Source organism: Magnolia sinica, chromosome 8 (assembly GCF_029962835.1).
Source record: "Magnolia sinica isolate HGM2019 chromosome 8, MsV1, whole genome shotgun sequence".
NCBI classification, from domain to species: Eukaryota; Viridiplantae; Streptophyta; class Magnoliopsida; order Magnoliales; family Magnoliaceae; genus Magnolia; species Magnolia sinica.
Window position 1 is genome coordinate 43,218,590 of NC_080580.1, and position 18,384 is coordinate 43,236,973.

Consider the following 18,384-nt stretch of genomic DNA (forward strand, 5'->3'; position numbering starts at 1 on the left):
AATTATGCCTATTGGAAAGCCAGAATGAAGATTTTCTTAAAATCCATGGATGAGAGCATGTGGCAAGCCACAATGACTGAATGGACTCCTCCTACCACTGAAGTAGCTGGTATCGATGGATCCAAATCTATGAAAGTCGCACCTTATTTTTCTTGGATCACTCTTTAGAAAAATGAGAGTAGTGCCAATGTAAAGGCTTTAATTCCATAACTTGCGCACTATCACCAGATGAATTTAAAAGAATTATATCCTATGATACTACAAAGCAAGCCTGAGATATTTTAGAAATGACACACGAGGGAATAACAATTGTCAAGAAATCTAAAGTCCAAATCCTCATAAGCAAATTTGAGGAAATACGTATGGAGGAAAGTGAAACTTTCATGGGCTTTTATACTAGATTGAATGACATTGTCAACTCTATGTGGGGTCTCGGTGATAAAATCCTAGAAAGTAAAGTCTGTGCAAAGATACTACGCTCACTCCCTGAACAGTTCAATTCAAAGGTGACCACGATCCATGAACTTCGTGATGCAGATAATATGAGGGTAGAAGAATTAGTTAGGTCTTTACAACTGTATGAGTTAACTTTTAAAGCTCTTAAAGGTAAATCTATCACTCTTAAATATTCTAAATGTATTTCTCAAGAAAATAGTAATTCTGATTTAGAAAATTCTGAAGATGATATGGCCCTTTTAGCTAAAAACTTTTATAAGATTTTCAAAAGTAAAAAGAGGGTTGATTTTCAAAAGTCTAATGAAAAGAAAAGATCAAAATCTAAAATGTGGAAATCATTAAAAGACAGTCAATGTTACAACTACCATGAATATGGGCATTTAGCGAACAAGTGTCCTAAAAAGGACAAACCTAAAAAAGAAAGGTATGTTGGCTGCTTGGGATGAATCTTTTGGTTCTTAAGCCTCTTCTGAATCAGAAGAATCTGAAACCGAGTCGGGTAATGAAGTCAAAACCCTTATGACTCTAGCCAAGTTCAATTTTTCAGATCATGATGATTCAACTAGTGAAGAAAAACTGAATAGTGATCATGAAATTGAAGAAGATCTTCAAGATGCGTATAATGCCCTATATAAGGAAAGTTATAAAATTGCAGTTAAACTTAAACTTCAGAAAGAGAAGTTTTCAAAACTTAGAGAAATTTTTGATTCTCTTGTTTTAAAAAGATCTCACATTTCAGATTGTTTTGAAAAAACTAAATGCGATTTAGATTTCAAAACCTCCCTTATTGAAAATCTAAAATCTGAAAACGAAAAGCTTAAACTTGAAGTCTCTTCACTTTTGAGTTTAAAGGACACATGGAAGTATGCCCAAGGTGATCCTAAGTTAGAAAAACTATTATCTGGATCTAGAAAATGTGGCGACCGATCTGGATTGGGCTACGACAAAAGTATTCCACCCAAACATAAGAATACTTCTGCTAAGTTTGTGAAAGGAGAGTCTTCAAACTCAAAAGGGAAGAGTCTGAGTCAAAACTATTCTAACAAGACTAAGACTTTTTCATCCTTAAAACCTAAAAGTAACCATATCAACTATAAAAATCAGAATCATAATCCTTTAACTGAGAAAATTGTTGATTTACTTATGGAGCTCTTAAAATCTAACTCAATGGGTTGGTCTTATAACAACTACAATCATAAGAAGACCAACTATAATCTTAAACCCAAGACCGTAATGAAATGGGTTCCTAAGGTTATGTATTTGGTTGCTCACACTGCTTTCAAAGCTACAAGCCATTCAAAGTGGTACCTAGACAGTGGATGCTCCAGACACATGACTAGTGACAAAGGTCTGTTCACCAATCTTAAATATATGACTGATGGTTCAGTCACATTCGGTGATGGTAGCAATTGCAGGATTGTTGGCCAAGGTACAGTTCAACTCTTTAACCTTCTCTTATTTGAGAATGTTTTATATGTAAAAGGGTTAAAACATAACTTATTAAGCATCTTTCAAATATGCAATAATAATCATAGCATAAAATTTACTAACCTAGGGTGTGAAATTTTAAATAAAAATGGTTCTGTAATATTAACTGGTTGCAGAACTTCTGAAAACTGCTACATTGTAAGTGATTCAAGCTCAAGCTCATCGACTTTATCGTGTTACATGGTCCATACTAATGAAACTGATTTATGGCATAAACGCCTTGGACATGTACACTATCGCAACTTATATAGATTGAGCAAAAGAGAGTTAGTAAGAGGTCTACCCAAAATACAAAAAATAGATAAAATATGTGGCGAATGCCAAATTTGCAAGAAAACTAGGAGATCTCACAAAAAGGTGAACTCCAATGCCACATCTAAACCGTTCGAACTCCATATGGATCTTATTGGACCAACTAGAACAGAGAGTCGAGGTGACAAGAAGTATATACTGGTAATTATCGATGACTTTACCAGATATACTTGGGTAGTCTTCTTGAGAGACAAATCAGAAACTCTCGATGAAGTAAAAAGGATTCTTAAACGTATCCAAACTGAAAAAAGTCTCAAGTCTATAAGATCTGTAGCGATCATGGATCAGAATTTGAGAATAGTGGTTTTGAGAAGTTTTGTAGTGATTAGGGAATATCACATGAATTCTCTACGCCTAAAACACCACAACAAAATGGTATAGTAGAAAGAAAAAATAGAGTGCTTCAAGAAATGGCTAATGTAATGTTAAACAGTATGAAACTCCCTAAAAATCTTTGGGCTGAAGCCATAAATACTGCGTGTTATATAATTAACCATATTTATACTAGAAAATCAAATTGTAAAACGGCTTATAAAATGTGGTTTGATAAGAAGCCCAATGTCAAATACTTTTCAGTGTTTGGCCGAGAAAATCTGGATAAGTTTGACACCAAAAGTGATGAAGGGGTATTTTTAGGGTATGCTCTGAATAGTTGAGCATATCGGGTTCTTAATAAGAGGACCAGTGTAATTTAAGAGTCCATTAATGTGGTTATTGACGATCACTTGAATACACCTGTCTCATGTTCAAAAAATGATGAAGTTCTTTTAATTGATAAACCAGATACTTCATCAAGTCAAAATAATTCTGAACTTAGGACTATTAAAGATCATCTAACTAAACAGATTCTTAGAAACCCTCTCACTGGTGTGCGCACTCGTAGACAACTAGAAGATATGTGTAATTATGTGTGCCTTACATCTTAAATAGAACCGGCTAATGTAAAAGAAGCTCTTACTGATGAAAATTGGATAATTGCGATGCAAGAAGAACTTAATCAATTTGTTAGAAATAATGTTTGGTACTTAATTCCCAGATCGAAAGATAAACACATTATCAGAACTAAGTGGATTTTTAAAAATAAGTTTGATGAACTTGGTAATATAATTAGAAACAAGGCTAGACTGGTTGTACAAGGGTACACTCAAATTAAAGGCATCGATTATGATGAAACCTTTGCCCCAGTAGCTCGTCTTGAATCAATTAGACTATTTATATCCATTGCTTACTTTAGAAAGTTCAAAATATATCAAATGGATGTAAAAAGTACTTTTTTAAATGGCGATTTGCATGAAAAAGTGTATGTTGAACAACCATCGAGTTTTGAAGACCCTAAGAATGGTAATCATGTATACCACCTAAAAAAAGGCCCTCTACGGTTTGAAACAAGCTCCGAGGGCATGGTATGAAAAATTGACTAAGTTTGTACTAAGTCATAACCTTATAATGGGAAGTGTTGATAAGACATTGTTTGTAAAGAAACATAATGATCACATTATAATAGTGCAAATTTATGTTAATGATATTATTTATGGATCTACCTATGCTAACATGACTATTGAGTCTGCAGATATGATGAAATCTACGTTCGAAATGAGCATGGTTGGGGAATCGAATTATTTCCTAGGATTGCAAGTTAAACAGCAACCTGATGGTTTCTTTATTTCTAAAACCAAATATGCTCTGAACTTAGTTAAAAAGTTTAGATTCGAGAATGGGAAAACTTTTGATACTCCTATGAGTGCGACTTTAAAACTCTCAAAGGACTCTACAGGTAAGAGTGTGGATCTTAAACTATATCGAAGTATGATTGGAAGTTTGGTGTATTTAACTGCGAGTCATCTTAATATTGCATTTAGCATAGGAATTTGTGCTAGATATCAATCTGAACCTAAAGAGTCACATTTAACTATTGTTAAGCGGATTATGCGCTATGTCACAAGTTCAGCTAATTTGAGTCTTTGGTATCCACATGATACTATTGTTCAATTAGCCGGTTACACTGATGCTGATTGGGCTGGTAACATTAATGATAGGAAACCAACCAGTGGTGGTTGTTTCTATGTTGGGAACTGTTTAGTTTCTTGGCAAAGTAAGAAATAAAGTTTCATATCACTTTCAACTGCTGAAGCTGAATACATTATAGCAGGTAATGCATGTGCTCAACTTGTATGGATGAAAAGAATGTTAAGTGATTACGGAATTGCACAGGACTCTATGGTCTTATATTGTGATAATTCCAATGCAATTAATATATCAAAAAATCAAATCCAGCATTCACGAACCAAGCACATTGACATTAGATATCACTACATTCGTGAATTAGTGGAAGAAAAAATAATTTCCATGGAATATATACCCACCGAGACTCAACTTGCTGACATATTCACAAAATCGCTTGACAAAAGCAAGTTTTCTAAATTGAAATTTGATCTTGGTATGTGAAATTTGAATTGATTATTTATGCATTTCTGTATCATAATGTATATATGTTAGTTTGAATGTTTAAATTTCAAAATTTCAAGAAAATTACATATTTTTGGCTGTGCACGACCAGTCGAGTGCATACTCGACCAGTCATGGCACGACCAGTCGAGCATGTACTCGACTAGTCGTGTAGCACAAGCTGATCCTTATTTGGGGGAAAACCCCCTCTTTCTTCATTATGGGTTTCTTCTCCAATGAGTCCTAGCACGACCGGTTGAATCCATCTTCTTAGTTCTTCAAGGTTAGTCTTTATTTCCAAATTCCTTGTAGATTCAAGTTCATATCACTCCTTTTTCATGTTTGGTGTGATTTATTTCTTGTATCATTGAGGTTTTTGGGTTGTCTTCTTCAAAATCTGATCTTGAGGAAACCCACTCTACTTCTCTTGCAACCACTTTCTTCCTTGATCTCTTAGTTACAAATGAAAAGTAGAGGTAAAAAGAAAAGTTCTCGTGGTCCTTCAACTTCTAGATCGGCACCTATCACAGTGCATCACCTTCGGTCATCTGAAGATGATCCACCTTATGTGCGTGATATAAGGTTGTGCGATGTTATAGTTGAACGACCGGTTCATGTTGAACATCTTGCTCCATTTGATATCCTTCCTCTTCTCTAATCTGTAGGATGGGATAACATTCTACATTAGGGTGGGTTGGCATACCAGTCCATTGCGCAAGCTATGTATGTATGTATCTCTGATTTTTCTACTGAAAATCTTACATTTGTTATTGCAACTAGAGAAGGTCCATTTGAAGTAGACCGACATTTGATCTCTGGTCTAATGGACATACCTGTCAATGATAAAGTATCTCTCTTAGCGCTCTAGTAGCTAAACCATCTGAATCTAAAAAATGAATGCTTGCTAGAGATTTGTGCAATATAGATGCACAATGGAGTAGTAATGGAAATGTGCTTGCTACAAAGTATTTGTTACCCAGATACAGAGTCCTTCATAAGGTATTTATTTCAAATGTGTATCCTCGTTCTTGTAACAAAACCGAACTCACTACGTTCATGGTTCAGATTCTTCATTCCATTGCTGCTGGATCTAATGTATGTCTTCCTTCTTTAATCTGTCATTGCATCATTCAATTCCATCTCCATCCTGGACACAGTGATATCCCTTTTGCTTATCTGATGACTGTGTTAGCCACCCATATGTTAGTGGCTATGCCTATTAGAGAGGCTCCCATTCAACACCTTATTTTCATCAACTCCAATATAAACAAAATGAATCTGAGGTTAGCCGTAGGCCGAGTCAATGTGGGTGTTGGTGGAGCTGAAGCAGTAAATGAAGAAGAAGGCGATTTACCTCCAGATGACATTAACATGGATGATATCTTTGATGAGATCGAATCAAATTTTGAGGCTGACCCTGATTATCAGCCTTTTGATTTCGCTAAGAGGTTGCATACTCTTGAGGAACAGGTGGCTCAGATTCGTGTAACCCAGGTTCTCAATTTTCTTATATGTGTAAATATATGAGGCACATTAATAAGGGTTTACATCAAATTGATCCATCTATTCCTGCTCCCTCTTCAAGATCTGATTAGTATTTTTCTCATATGAATTGTAATAACTCTTATGTTATTTAGCTTTCTTTCGATTTGTGGGATTGAATTTGGTTGAACTCTATTGATGTTGGATGGTTATGCTTGAACATGATTTGCTTATGGATTTCTAATATTGTTATCTTGCTCATCATTCTTCTTCTTCTTCCTTATATATCTACTTCCACTTCTTTTTCTTGTTTTCTTCCTTTGTCATATTGTGACAAAAAGGGGGATAATTTTTGCATGCTTGATATATGGTGTTTATGATATATGGCATGTGGATTATGGACATGTAACCTTCTTTGTGTAAGGGGGAGGAGTAAGTAAGGGGGACTATTGTTAGAGGCATTAATGCTAATTAATGCTTTGTTTTGACGACCTATATATAACTGGTGCTTGATTCTTTAACCAAGTTGACTGGTTTATATTGATAACTGGTGCATGATTCTTTGTATGCATATAAATTCATATGTTATTATGAAGTGTGTTTTGTCACAAATTTGACAAAGGGGAGATTGTAAGTGCTATTGTTTTTAGCTCCTATAATTGTCAAATTTTGTAGTGCGAAAACATCTTAGAATCACAAGGCCCACTATAAAGTTTATTTTCCAACCAATCTAATCATAAGGTTATAAAGACCTGGATTAAGAGGGGAAGATAAATATCATATAGGTCTAAACCCTATAGCCCAAGGGTTTTAATGGTGGACATTAATGTGGTCCACCTAATCAACGGCTGGATGGTATGGCCCACTGTGATGTATTTTGAGATCTAACCTATTTATAAATTAACATAGTGATAGATGAAGTGGAAACAAATATCAGCTTAATAGGAAACTACTATGGCCCTTAGAAATTTGAACGGTGGACATCACTGTCCACTTCTTTAAATGGTGGGGGCCACTTGAATTTTAGATCTGACTTATTCTTAGTCTCAAGCCTGTAAGACAAGCTTGCCAAATGGTTGGACAGTTTAGATGCAACACATGCATCATGGTGGGTCCCATAGGGATGGACAGCATGGATGAAGCATATAACTTATGGTGGGGTCCCCTGCCATCCAGTAGCCCAGCCAAAATGGTTGGACGGCATAGATAAAACACATACGTTGTAATGGGTCCCACCGTCCAATGGTGTGGATGGTGTGAGAAAAATACAAACCATGGTGGATCCCATGTGGGGCCCACCACAATCTTTATCTGCCATCCAATTTGTCGATACGGTCACACAGACCCGGCTAAAGAGGAAAAACAAATTTCATATGGATTCAAAACTTCTGTGAACCCACATAGGGTTTCAATGGCAGCCGTCCAATGACACTATTCCTTATGACGTGGGCCACCCGAGCTCTACATACGACTGATTTTTGGGGGGCCCACTGTCCTAAAGGGGACCCAACAAATTCACGGTGTTGATGATCAACACTCATCATGGTGGGGCCCACGGCTGGGACCGTGGTCCCTCCCTGTCTCGCCTACAAATGAGTGCAGCAGGACACTACGCGGCATCCTTTGGCGCCAACAGCAGCACCCGCTGCCTCTTTTTTTTAAATATGATTTTTTATGAATTTTCACAGGTGGGGCCTGCATCGTGAGGATCTACCCCACCCAATGGCTCCTATGGCTCAAGACAAGCCAAATAAGCCCAATACTGAGCATGTTTCGGGGTATAAAAACATTGGAGTGGCTTTCAATGGTAACAATACTGTTTTCTATGCTATGGCCACCAGATAGTCAAATCAGCTTTGTTCTTCAGCTCAACGCCTAAAATGAGTTGGGAAATAAGATGAATGGCGTGGATCAAATCCAAACATCAAGGTGGGGCCAGCAATGAGCAGCCCTCCCTAAGCTTTGAATCAATTTAACATTTATATTTTTTGTCTCTTTCTGTTGCTGCCAGCACACCCCCACTATCCGCCATGTTCCCTGAACACGTCCAGCGTCCAGGGATGCTGGACGGATGGTGTGTATACACATTTCATCATGGTGGGTCCCACATGGACGTGGCCCACGTGATTTGGGTCAATCTGATATTCGTGTTTTCCCATCATCCCAAGGTAGGGCCCACATGGCTTGGAGGGTTTGGACATCACATACACTCATTAGGTGGGCCACAAAATAAAGGAAGGAGAGAGAGAGAGAGAAATAGACGCGTGTGATGGAGGGGCCCCGACACTATGGGCCCTCCCTTTCCATGCATTCAATCATACATCAAGTGGGTCCCAATACATGTGGGCCCACCAAATCAAAAATCAACGGTGGAGATTCCTTCTCCACCAAAATGGAACTCTAGATGACCCTATTTATGCAAAGAAAATAAACATCATGATGCGGTTCATGGAGAATGGCCCCATCATGGAATGATTATGAGGATTAAGGTGGGCCATTGGCCACACCTGGGGTTCAAAGTGAGATACATACCATCAATTAGTAGGCCTCACTTGACTCATCATAAAAAATGAAATCTAGGCCTATGGAAACACCCACCATTCGATCTTCTTGGTCTGATGGAACGCCGATCTCCTTATGTCTCACTTTGATGGAAGATGATGAGAAAGGGATGGCCAGGATGGTGGATCTTGGGGTAGGAAGCTAGCCACACAAAACACACTTTCTCTCATAGAAATGCTTGGATGTCCACCACTTTGCTTGCTTGGAATTTGTGTTTGAGAAATGAGAGAGAGAGGGTTGTAAGGAGAGAGAGAGAGAGAGAGTAATGGGTGATGGATGTGAGGTGAGTGATGGGTGAGGTGAGAGATTTGTTGACTTTTGGGGTAGATTGCTTGACTTGTGGAGAAAGAAAGCATGGGTTGTGTACTTTAAGTGATTAATTGATGGGACATGTTGTAGAGATTCTCTTGGGATTGCAAATACGTGGTGTTTTCCTCAAATTAAACGTGGGCCCACATCTCCTGGCTAGGGTATCGAATCAGTATGCAAGACGCGGCGTCAGAACCGCGGCGACGGTGCGGTCGCAATGGTACAAGTCTCAGATTAAGCCGACTCAAATCTATAGGATATGACTTAGGGTCGCACGCAAACATCGATTATACGTCACAGATTGCTAAAATTTGGCGGGAAGGATCGTGGGAGTCAACGGAACAGTACGAACTAAGATACGAGCCTTATAGGTAGTTTGTTCTATTTAACTGCTAGTCGACTTGATATTGCATTTAGCATAGGGATTTACGTTAGATATCAATCTGACCCTAAAGAGTCACATTTAACTGCTGTCAAGCGAATTATACGATATGTCACAAGTTCAGCTAATTTGGGTCTTTGGTATCCACATGATACTAGTGTTCAATTATCTGGTTACACTGATGCTGATTGGGCTGGTAATGTTGATGATAGGAAATCAACCAGTGGTGGTTGTTTCTATGTTGAGAACTGTTTAGTTTCTTGGTAGAGTAAGAAACAAAGTTCTGTATCACTTTCAACTACTGAAGTTGAATACATTGCAGCAGGTAATGCATGCACTCAACTCGTATGGATGAAAAGAATGTTAAGCGATTACAGAATTGCACAGGACTCTATGGTTTTATAATGTGATAATTTCAGTGCAATTAATATATCTAAAAAACTAATCCAGCATTCACGAACTAAGCACATTGACATTAGATATCACTATATTCGTGAATTAGTGGAAGAAAAGACAATTACTTTGGAATACATTCCGACTAAGACTTAACTTGCTAACATTTTTACGAAACCACTCGACAAAAGCAGGTTTTCTAAATTGAAATTTGATCTTGGTATGTGTAATTTGAATTGATTATTCATGCATTTCTATATTATAATCTATATAATTGTTAGTTTGAATGTTTAAATTTCAAATTTTAATATAAAAAAAATGCACATTTTTGGCTGTGCACGACCAGTCAAGTACATACTTGACTAGTCGTGGAACGACCGGTCGAGCATGTACACGACTAGTCGTGTAGCGCGGGTTTCACCTTTATTTGGGGAAAAAATCTCTTTTTCTTCATTGAGGGTTTCTTCTCCAGCGAGTCCTAACACGACCAGTCGAACCTATCTTCTTCGTTCTTCAAGGTTAGTTCTTCCTTTACAAATTCCTTGTAGATTCAAGTTCGTATCACTTCTTTTTCATCTTTGGAGTGATTTATTTCTTGTTTCCTTGAGGTTTTTGGGATTTTCTTCTCCAAAATCTGATTTTGAGAAAACCCACTCTACTTCTTTTGTAACCTTTTAATTTCTTAATTTCCTAGTTGCAAATGAAAGGTGGAGGCAAAAAGAAAAGTTCTCATAGTCTTTCAACATCTAGATCGACACCTATCATAAGGCACCACCTTTGGTCACCCGAAGATGATCCTCCCTATGTGCGGGATTTAAGGTTGTGCAATGTTATAGTTGAACGACCTATTCATGTTGAACATCTTGCTCTATTTGAAATCGTTCCTCTTCTCCAATCTGTGGGATGGGCTAACATTCTACATTGGGGTGGGCCGGCATACCGGTCTATTGCGTAAGCTATGTATGCATGTATTTCTGATTTTTCAACTGAAAATTTAACTTTTATTATAGCAATTAGAGAAGGTCCATTTGAAATAGACCGACATCTGATTTCTGACCTAATGGACATATCTGTCAATAATGAAGATATTTCAATTAATACTCTAGTATATAAAACATCTGAATCAGAAAAACATATGCTTACTATAACATTGTGCAACATAGGTGCGCAATGGAGTCAAAATGGGAATGTACTTACTTCAAAGTATTTGTTACCCAGATACAGGGTCCTTCACAGGATATTTATTTCAAATCTTTATCCACGTTGTGGTAACAAAATCGAAATCACCGCTTTCATGGTTCGGATTTTACATTCCATCATCTCTGTTACATCTGTTTGTCTTCCTTCTTTAATCCGTCAATCCATTATACAATTCAGTCTCCATCCTGGACACAATGATATCCCTTTTGCATATCTTATGATTGTGTTGGCCACCCATATGTTAGTGGCTATGCCTGTTGGAGAGGCACCCATTCAACACCTCATCTTCAACAACTCTAATATAAACAAGATGAATTTGAGGTTGGCCACAAGCCAAGTCAATGTGGGTGTTGGTGGAGCTGAAGCAGTAAATGAAGAAGAAGGCGATTTACCTCCAGAAGATGTTAACATGGACGATATCTTTGATGAGATCGAATCAGATTCTGAGGCTGATCCTGATTATCAGCCTTCTGATTTCACTTAGAGGTTGCATTCTCTTGAGGAATAGGTGGCTCAGATTCGTGTAACCCAGGATTCACAATTTGCTTATATGCATAAATATATGAGGCGCATTAATAAGGATTTACATCAGATTGATCCATCTATTCCTGCTCCCTCTTCAGGATCTGATTAGTATTTTCTAATCTTGGTTTGTAATAACTCTTATGATACTTAGCTTTCTTTCGGTTTGTGGGATTGAATTTGGTTGAATTATGTTGATGTTGGGTGATTATGCTTGAACATTACTTGCTTATGAATGTAATATCTCGATCCATTATTCCTCGTTGCTAGTCTTATTCTTCCTTATTTATCTACATCTTGTTTCTTGAATTGGGTTCTTCCATTGTCATGTTGTGACAAAAAGGGGGAGAATTTTGACATGCTTGATATATGGTGTTTGTGATCTATAGCATGTGGATTGTGGATGGAGGGAGAGGAGTAAGGGGGAGTAGCAAAAGAGTAGCAAAATGTTTGCTTTTTTTTTTAATAACTGGTGCATGATTCTTTAACCAGGTTGACTGGTTTATATTGATAACTGGTGCATGACTCTTTGTGCGTATAATGTTTATGTTATTGTGGAGTGTGTTTTGTCACAAATTTGACAAAGGGGAGATTGTAAGTGTTATGGTTTCTAGCTCCTATAATTGTTAAATTTTGTAGTGCCAAAACCTCTCTTGGAATCTGTGTAGCTCATCTACATTATGAAGACTGTGCATCTCTCAAGGACAATGGTCTTTAGTTCAAGAACTTCAAAGGCAAGTGTACTTGAATTAAGCTTTCAAGCTTCAAGAGTTCAAGATCTTCAAAGCTTCGTACAAGTCAAGACAATGTTCCTAGATTTTGATACTCAAGTTCAAGCTTCAACGTTAGTCAATTTCAAGCTTCATCCTATGACAAGATCTCAAGCTTCGTGAACTTCAAAGAACGACTATCAACTGAAGAAAAAAGAAATTTCAATGTTCATACATCATGTATAAGGTATGAATAACCCTAGATTGACCATATGATAGGTCATTTTGAATACATAATTCAATTAGATCATTTTATAAGCGAATAGACTGTTTCTCGACTAATCCTGGACTCTGTTCGACCAGTCCTAGCACTGGCTCGACCAGTCCAAGAAATTCCTTGACCAGTCCTAAGTTTATTGAAAATTTTTAGAATTTTTTGTTAAGCCTCGACCAGTCCTGGAGACTGCTCGACGATCGTGCGAATAGTGCTTGACTCGTTCTCGACAGTCCTGCAGCCTCGACTCAAAGTCCAGCAATTAAATTTAGTTCCACACGACCAGTCATGGACAGGTCACGACTAGTCGTGGAGGTTCCTCGACTGATCGTGAAGGGCCTACGACCAGTCGTGGAACGGCTTTATCTTATCGCGCTCAAATTTTCAAAAATCTGTTTGTCATACGACCCGTCATGAATGTGATTTCTTTACCAATAAATACAGCACGAATTTCAGAGTTTTTTAATTCAATTCAAGCAAAATCAATATGCCACTCTGAGAGATAAGTTAGTAATCTTTTTAAGCTATATTGTGCTCATTTAATATTCTCTTTTATTAGCTTTCTTTGCATTTGATTTTGAATTTTCGCATTCCAATTTTATTTGAAAGAGGGATTGAAGTATTCCCATTTCTTGGAATCAAAATCAAATCAAGCTAGCCCAAGGTGCTTTAAATTTAAAATCAATTTAGAACCTAGAACCATTTCATAAGTGAGTTTGGACATTGAACGTCTATGTTGAACTTCTACTCCGATTTAGATCTTTCGGGTGCATCGAAAAGGGAATATCTAGGTATTTTACATTATTGTAAATTTCTATATTTTGGTTTCATTGAGATTAAGCCAGAAAAATCTCTCTGTTTTGGTTTGTCTGAGGTGATTTAGAAAATTTAGAGTGTGGGAGTTTTTGAATTGTGTAAGCCCACTTGAAAGACACAATTGTGAGGGTTTTAGGTGAACCAAGAAAAACCTATTTTCCTAGTGTACGCTTATATCCACTGTGTGAGGATATTAGGAGTGGAATAGTTGTGTGGCTGTTTTTCTAAATAGTTGGTGTACACACGAGCGAACCCTATAATTTATGGTCTTGTGGATTGAATGTTTATTTCTTTTCGTGGATGATTGTAATTTCCCTTTTTGCATTGTGGAGAATGTTGTAATTTCTTTTATGCAAGTGTGGAGAATGTTGTAATAGCGTAGATTTCTTTCATTGCTATTTATTTCTTTATTCCTATGTATCAGTTTGAGTTTTTGATACACAAACCATTCTAGTAAGGTTGTCCTGCCATAAACCCTTGGTTTTTATGGTGTAAGGTTGTCCTTAGAACAACATCTGTATCAACCTCTCAATACTCATTCATTTGAGGTTGTCTTTAAATTCAACATTGTGGGATTGTCTATTGCTATCTGTATTTAATTTATTTAAATTCCACTATTATTTTTTTAATTTGGCATAGTCTTATTCACCCAACCCCCCCTCTAGGACATATAGCTCGGCCTTTTCAGAGCTGAACCAGGGTCCGGCCCAGCCTATCTTTTGGAAGGCTGACTGGGTTAGTTCTGGGCTGATTTCAGTCTAGTGTATAATCCACTTCCACGACCCACTTGAGGGGTGTTTCGACTCCAACTCATGGCCCATCTGAAGTGCATTTTGGGCCCATATTGCAGTCTGCTCTCAGGTGGACTCAAGGCGTGATTGTGAGCCAGCTGAAGGAGGTTTTCAAGGCCCATTCAAAGGTCTTCTACAACCCCATTTGTGGCCCACTAAAGGCCTCATTCCTGCTCAGTTTCCATCCCATCTAAGAGATGCTACAACTCAGATTGTGGCCCAGCTGGAGGCTTGGTTTCAACTCAACTTTTGGCCCAACTGAAAGCCCGATTCCAGCTCACCGATTGGACTGTTTTCAACCCAGAACCTCAGCCATTTGATGACCATTTTTGGTTTGATTCATGGCCCAACTGAGGCTTGCCTTTCAACTCAAATCAGGGTGTGGTTGAGGCCTAATTTTGGTTTAAATCAAGGCCCAGTTGAGGCTTGATTTCAGCTCCATTCATGGCCCATTTATAAGCCTACTTTCTGCTCATTGCACGGCCTAACCTCGGCCTGCTTTCAACCCATCTAAGGAGTGTTTTCAACCCACCCTTCTGGACTGATTTCAGTCAAGAACGTGGGCTAATTTTGGCCCACTAATCACACCAGCAGGAAGCTGGTTTCACGACCCTATTTGTGGCACACAGAGCTTTTGACTTACGTGGGCCTGCTGAGCATGGCCTGGCCCACTAAATTTAAACTCAGTCGTGGACCGACTCAAGTGTCAGAGGCTGGTCTTACAACGAGTCAGGGCCTGCCCGACTCAAGGAGTTTCGGTCGTTACCTAATGGAGATGGGTTTCTGACTTCAACTCATGGATTTGAACAGCTGCAAGAAGTCCCATGACTTCCTTCTTGGCTGCTCTTGGTCCTCACTAACCTGACTCAACCCAAGACAGGTGGGTTAACTTAGTGTAGTGCGACACCAAGTTGCGCAACCACTCGTTCTCCTCTCTCTCTTTCACTCGCTACTACTCTCTCTCTTCTCTCTCTTTTTCCTTTCTCTCTCTCTTTTCTTCTCTCTCTGGTGCGAATCCCAAGGGCAACAGTAGCCCATTTATAGGCATGAGAGAGAGACCTTCAACGGTTGGGAAGAAAACGTCCCTTGCAAGGGCCATCTTTAAAAATTCGTAATGTATGGGGTCCATCTGAGGATAGATTCCACTACAATGGCCCACCAGGAAAATAAACTTTCAGCCCTGGTGGGGGCCATCTCGTCGTGATGGGTAGAATGAGTTAACGGAGAAGATGAAGTGGCCGTTAATGGCAAATAACCTTCTAAGGTATTTTGGTATGATCTGGTCTGTTTGAGAAGACCAGATGAGACCACCAATCATTGCGGGGCCCACCTTTTGGGCCTTTAACATGCATTTCAGAATATCCAATGAGATATTCCCTATCTCGTCACTTTCCTAATAGATGGAGTGTTTTCTCTCCATTATTTCGTATCGCTTTACAGGGAGGGTTAGGATTGATCCACGTGGCCTGAATGGTCAAAACCGTGCCAGCATCCACTTCCCAAAAAGGAAAGACCTTTTTGTTTTTCTTGCTATAAACGATTGACCGGCCATTTTTTGCAATGGGAGAGCATTCTCTCCTACGAATGAATGGATGGCCGAGATTGCATGGCCACACTGATCTTGGATCACTTGTGCAGCCCCCTGATGATCCACCATTCAAGGATCTTAGCCATTCTTACCGTTTTGATCGGTCCTGATCTTAGATCCATGTTTCTATGCATGGGTCGGTGAGATTATAGGGTTTTGGTCGGATGGGCCCCACAAATCTGATGAACATCTCGGATCATGCAGATAGTGGCCAGGGTGGGCCACCTAGAGTTCGGTCATCCATTACATTTCAAACCAAACGGGTAGGAGAAATCCATTTTTCATGAAGGGCTCGGTCAAAGCCGGTTTGACCCACTCGACTCATCCAGTGCACATCGTACACGGGTACATGGGGTGCACTCACACTTCATATGGGGTCCACTATGATGGTTGCAATAAATCTACTCCATCCAATCATCTTGGGAGCCCCACTTAGGGGTCCTGGCCCATTTTGGGGTAGAACTGAGGCCCAGGTGGGCCCTATCACATGTTCCAGGCCCTTTTTACGGCCAATACAACTCGATACAATGGGTGGATTGATTTAATACTTGATTTCAATGGTTAAATATGAATTTGAGAGGTAGTGAGTGTTTGATTGGCCATTCACTACCCCTCGAAGGTTGATCACTAGAGCATTGTTTCATTATGATTCGATCAGGCGATTGTAAGTTGTTTCAACTTAAGGTGTTTAGTTAAGATTACCTTCCTGATTAATGTAGGGTTCAACTCAGCTCCTAAGGCCTCTAATGGATGGCTTTAACAATGACTGGAAGCCCCATCCTACATTCCTTAGATTCAAGTTGTCTATTATTCAAGTTTGAAATCCCCCGTTACAGCTTAAGTGGTAACACCCGCGTAGCAGAAATACAGGGTGTTATAGTCTACCCGCCTAAAAAAAATTCGCCCTTGAAATTACCTGTCGTGTGTTGCTGAATAGGTGAGGGTACTTCTCCATCACTTCTGCTTCCCTTTCTTAAGTTCCTTCTTCCTCACCATGGTGCAACCAGAGAACCTTGACCAGCGGTATCATTTTCATCCGTAAGACCTACTCCTTGTGATCCAGGATGCGGATAGGTTCCTCGGTGTAGGAAGCATCCTCAGTGAGCTCGACCTGCTCCCAGTTGATGATATGTGACTCATCTAGTGTATACTTCTTCAGCGTGGATATATAGAAGATGTGAATTTTAACCAATACAGTAGGCAATGCCAATAGGTATGCCACGCCTCCCACACAATCTAAGATATCGAACGGCCTAATAAATCGCGATGCTAACTTTCCCTTCTGTCCAAACCTCATTAAGCCCTTTATAGGTGAAATCTTCAAGAACACATGATCGCCAACTACGAATTCCAAGTCACGACATTGATTGTCCGCATAGCTCTTCTGTCTGCTTTAAGTGATGCTCAGTCGTTTCCGAACAATGTCAATGACCTAAGTAGTAGCTTGCACAAGCTCAGGCCCTAACAAACTTCTCTCCCCGACTTCTGCCCAGCACTAAGGGGCTCAACAAGGGCGACCATAGAGAGACTCATATGTTGTCATGCCTTTGCTGGACTGGAAGTTGTTGTTGTACGCAGATTCCATTAGAGCTAAGTGATCGTCCCAGTTGCCCTGGAAGTCCAGAACGCATGCCCTCAACATATCCTCCAAGATCTGATTTACCCCCTTAGTTTTCCTGTCTATTTGAGGATGAAATGCCGTACTGAACATGAGCTCTATGCCCATCTCTTCCTGCAACCTTTTTCAGAAAGTAGAAGTAAACCTAGAGTCTCAATTTGATATGATTTCCTGCAGAACTCTATAAGATCACATGACTTCCGAATGTATAACTTTGCCAAACTATCAGTAGAATCGGTCATGCAAATTGGGAGAAACTGTGCAGTCTTTGTCAATTTATCAACAATGACCCATGTGTCCCACTTCCATTCAGCCAGTGGCAATGGTTGAAGGAGGACAGCGGGTTTGCGATGTTCGGCCTTGATCTTCTGACACACCATACATTTTGTCATGAAGCCTATTATATCTCTCTTCATGTTGCTCCACCAATACTGCCTCTTAACGTCATTATACATCTTAGTGTTACCTGGGTGGATAGCCAACCTAGAATGATGCTCTTCAACCATAACCCCTCTCCTTAAATCAGTATCGTTGGGTACGCATACTTGCCCCTGATAACGAAGACCGCTGTCATCACCAATCCTCTAATCTGGCATTTCCTCGCTCCTACATATTCCTTTCATCTTAACAAGCTAGTCATCCTAGTCTTGGGCGGAGATTATCTATCGAACCAAGGTCGGCTCTGCAGTCAACAAAGCCACATAAGCATTAGGCTCATCGAGGGTAAGCTGGATGTTGAAGTCTTGCACGAACTCCATCATCTCCTACTCTTTGATCATTAATGTGGCTATTAACTCATGTTTCTTCTTCGGCTCAGTGCGTCAGCCACAGAGTTTGCCTTACCCGGATGGTAAGATATGTCGAAGTGGAAGTCTTTGAGCATTTTTATCCACCGACGCTAGCGCATGTTCAAGTCCTTCTACTTGAATATGTACTTTAGGCTCTTGTGGTCGCAGAACAACTAAAATTCTTCCCCATAGAGATAGTGCCTCCATATCTTCAGGGCAAAGACCAATGCTGCCAATTCCAGATCATG

At 39.3% G+C, this 18,384-nt stretch overlaps 1 pseudogene; it reads right to left on the minus strand.

Moving 5' to 3' along the window:
* LOC131254245 (transcription factor MYB20-like) overlaps positions 1-17,803 on the minus strand; it is a 64,100-nt pseudogene extending 46,297 nt beyond the window's left edge.
* Between the last annotated feature and the right edge of the window lie 581 nt (positions 17,804-18,384).